The 4,454-nt window shown below is 34.9% G+C and overlaps 1 non-coding gene across 1 annotated transcript; it reads left to right on the forward strand.

The window, feature by feature from the left end:
* Positions 1-2,857: 2,857 nt before the first annotated feature.
* On the forward strand, positions 2,858-3,016 carry LOC125350958. Its single transcript, XR_007210863.1, has one exon. It is a non-coding gene; the product is annotated as a small nucleolar RNA SNORA26 (small nucleolar RNA).
* Positions 3,017-4,454: the final 1,438 nt, after the last annotated feature.

A 4,454-nucleotide genomic window follows, 5' to 3' on the forward strand; every position in this document is an offset into this window, starting at 1 on the left:
GCCTCCTCTGTGACGGGGTTGTGTGCTCGGGCCCAGGTAACCCTGCTGGGCTGGTACTGCACACCAGCAAGGCTGCGTCTGTTGTTCAAAAAGTCCCTGGAAAACAGGGCGCCTAAAGTGGAGTTCAAATGCCTACCGTCCCCGGGTTCCTGATAGGGGGACTGGTGTGCGCAGATTCAGGCTCCAAGCTGGGGCTTTGGGGGATGCTGGCCTAATGTGTTTCCCCTGCCAGTTTGTTGGGAGTTGCTCTGCCCACTGCCAGCTCCTGTGTTCTCCCAGGAGCTGTAGGGTCCTAGAGCCACCTGATATGGGGCTCTTTTTTTCTCTCAGGATGGGGAGGGGTAGGGAGGGAGCTCTAGTTTCTTTGTTCCCTTGTGATGAGCTCTACATCAAGTTTTGGGTCTCTGCCAGAGCTGTTCTCCTGTTTGGTGGGTGGGGGCAATGGGGAACTTACAGGTCCTAGATTGTGTGTGTGTGTGTGTCCCATGATGCTGTGAGATTTTCCAGGATGGGGTGTTGTAGGGATCCAACAGCAAAGTTCATCCTGACCTCTGGCTATGTTGTTATCTCAAGAAATGTGCAAGGATATGGCTTACTTAAAAGACAGCACAAGAGTCTGATTTATGTTAACTATTCAACCTTATTTTGTCTTTACTGCCACGTGTTATTAATGACTTCAAAGCTTCTTGTTTTCTTAAACTTCAGTAACCCTATGCTATTCTCTGGTTCCTAAACTGCATATAAGCTGGAAGTTAAAAATAAACAGGGCTGCAGTCTTGAGCTGCAGATCTCCCAAACCCCATCTTTTGTTTTTTGTCTTTTGTCTCTTGTCTTGTACTTTTCTTTTTCTTTAATCCTCTCCCCCTCAATCAGGATTTTTTTTCGCTGCCGGCAGGCTCCGGCAGGGATGGTTTGGTGGCAGCGGGGGCCCCAGCTGTCCATGTCCTCGGCGCCCGGCTCCCTTGCTTTTTACATGTACTTTTAAAAGTGTGTTACTATGTTTACATGTCAAGGTAGATAGAAGAATTTTACTTCTTCATTAAGGAAAAATAATACTGATGTTAACATAACAATATTTCAATTACTACAAATAAGATAGAAAATATCTTTCTAAGGATATTACTTTTTAAGTCAATGATGTCCAGGTGTGACTGAATAACAAAAATTATAAATCTCACTAAATATGGAAACCTATCACCAAATTAGAAAGTCGCATTTTAATCAGTTGTGGGCTTAAGAAAATCCAAGGGCAACCATATTACTTAATATCAAACGCAACTATACCTACATTTAGAACCATTGCTTTATTTGCAGAAAGCACAATAATTATTGGAAAAAGAATTAAGGAGTCCTTTATATTTAAAAAGCAATCTGTGAGTATGGATAATGTAATTATCTTTATTATTCAGACAATAAAACTATTTTATTCTCTATGTTTGAATGTTGTAAACTTAATGAAAGTAATAATAAATAAATTATATTAATATAAATTCTACCTGAATATGTTTTAAATTGTATAGTTTGGTTTATTAAATGCAAAAAACAAAAGTTAGTAATAGAGAATATTATCAACTATGTATAATAATAAGTTCAGCTTAAATAGCCTACAAAGTCTAAATTCAATCATGTAATTATACATGAAAATTTCTTATTTGCTTTGCTTAAAATCCCAGTTTTATCTCTGTTCTGCCCATCTACTGAATTAATCTCAGATTTCCTTATGTCTTCCTGAGTCCTTCACTTTTGTTCTGATTTCTCTTCTGTATGTTATTCAGGTATACATGACCATGAAAAAAATACCAGAGCAAATTAATGGAGGAGAGATTTATTTTAGCTCACAATTTTGGAGGTTTTGGCCCATCATAGTATTTATGGAAGGAAAGAAGACAGTGCTAAGCTACATAATTTACTTCATCAAAACTACTCCATTATTTAAAATCTAATTTTATCAAACTTATGTACTAAATATGTAATATTATTTCTACTCATTAAAATGATATTTTAGGATTCTGTAATCCTTACAAAAATGTATCTATCCCCATATCACTTATGTTTTCCACTTATACAGCTTTCAGGAAAGTTAAATATTTCATACATTTCAGTATAGGTTAAGAGTAAGCAGAAAATGTTTCACTATGTATAAGGTATTTCTCTGTTTATCCCAGATGTTCTACTTGCACTTTGTTATCTGATTAGATAAATTAGGTAAGTAAAATAGCTGAACTATTTTTTCATGGGAACTCTGTATTTGTGTGTTGAATTTTTATAACTAAATATTACAGTGGCAATAAATCATTACAATCCAATGATTAAAAAATCTATTAACTTATGAATTTCTCATAAAGTTACTTAAATTTTTAAAATTATTTGGTTGTCAGGCACCTTTGGCTCACAAATGTAATTCTAACTACTCAGGAGGCTAAGATTTGAGAATTTCAGCTCAAAGCCAGGTCAAGCAGTAAAGTCTATGAGACTCTTATCTCCAATTAATGACCACCCCCCCCCCAAAATCCTCGAAGTGGAACTGTGGCACAGTTGGTAGAGTGTTAGCCTTGAGCCAAATAACTCAGGGTCAGTGCCCAAGCCTTGAGTTCAAGCCCCAGTACCAGCACACTCACACAAAAAATTGGTTATATTTTAGTTAATTATAAGTATGTAGCTGGAATTTTATGATAGGCAAACTAACAAATCTCATATAATTGAATTTATCTGAAATCGGATTTAATCTAATAATGTGGATTATATTTCTTAACTCTCAGCAATAAAATAATTAGCCTTATAAGGTATTTCTAAATATTTAAAAGGCAGTAAAAGTTGTGAAATAGCAATCTATTAAACTTATTGGAAGCCCTTTCCTGTGCCCTTTGAAGGTTGACCTGTGCCTTAAGGGGTTAACACAGAAGGGAAAAGGAAATCTAAATAAAACAACAAAACAAAACAAAACAAACAAACAAACAAAAAACCCCAGAGATGAGATGGTAAAACTCCTCATTGGATCCTGTCTGGAGTTACAGCTGAAAAACAAAAAAAGAAAAGAAAAACATATTGGAATTTAGAGGTTATAATTATTTCTATTTGCTTTCTAGAACAAAAGTCACAAAGTATGAACTTTAATATAAAGGAATACCTCATATGAGATCATGTCCTTCAGTAATAATTGAAAACAGACAATTTATGGGAATTATATTTAATTTCAAGGGCAAAATTACTTCTGCAGTTTGAAAATTATTTTAGTCAGTTCTCAGTAACTTAGTTTTAAACTTCATTTTTAGCTTTAAATTCTAACTGGCAGTAAAATTTCATAAACAAAATGTTATTCTCAGGGTCTCAACAATTAACAATGTTAGTTCTCAGGATCCAGCAATTGTACTGCTGGGTACATAACTAATGTATTGAAACTAATATCTACAAAAAATTATTCATAAATGTTCATAGTGATTTCATTCATAATTGACAAAACTGATAGTTAACTGATTTTGTCTTTCTAGGTCAATGAACAAACATACTCTGGTACAGGTCCTACTGAAGAACTTTATTTACCAATAGAAGTAAATGAAGTAGCCAGTCACAAATGGTCTTTACAGATATGTCACTAAGTGATGAAATTATTTATACACTGTATGGCTCAAGTAATATAGCATTCTGGAAGAGGCAAAACAGTGAGTATGAAGATCATGGTCGTGAGAAGTTGGAGTCAAGCAATGGGAATGAATGAATAGATGAGATTTGTTTTGTGGGTTTTTTTGTTTTGTTTTGTTTTTGTGGTGATGCTAGAACACTGGGCATGAGTGCTGTCCCTGAACTCTTCAGCTCAAGGCTACCACTCTACCACTTGAGCCACAGCGCCACTTCCAGTGTTCAGGTGATTAACTGGACATGAGTCTCATAGACTTTCCTTCCCTGGGATGGTTTTGAACCTTGATCCTCAGATCTCCACCTCCTGAGTAGCTAGGTTTACAGGTGTGAGCCATCAGTGCCTAGCTACATTTGGGAATTTTATGACAGTAAAACTAACAAACTTTTATATCATCATGTAGTGTACATTTGATAAAACCTTGGAATTATACCACTCAAAGTGTAAAGTGTACATTAAACTATAGACTTGAGACTGTATTATTGTATTAATATTGGTTCTACTGCAACAAACATAGAAAGTGCATAGAAAGAATAAATAGGCAAAACTGTTGGTAAGAAAGGATATGTTATTTTGCATTTTTCTTTTGAAATCTAAAACTACTAAAACAGATACATTATTTTACAATTTTATGACCCCAGTTATAAGAAAGAGAACTTGAGTTTTAAAGAATGGTAAAGATGATTGGTTTTATGGAACAAGCATGTATTCTACAAAAGTATAAGGGCAAGGTGAAATATTGACTGGCAAGAATCAATGCATTTTAATTCATGACAATTTTTTTACATTCATATAGATATACACATATGTACATAAACAC

This window comes from Perognathus longimembris, chromosome 4, assembly GCF_023159225.1.
Source record: "Perognathus longimembris pacificus isolate PPM17 chromosome 4, ASM2315922v1, whole genome shotgun sequence".
Lineage (NCBI taxonomy): Eukaryota > Metazoa > Chordata > Mammalia > Rodentia > Heteromyidae > Perognathus > Perognathus longimembris.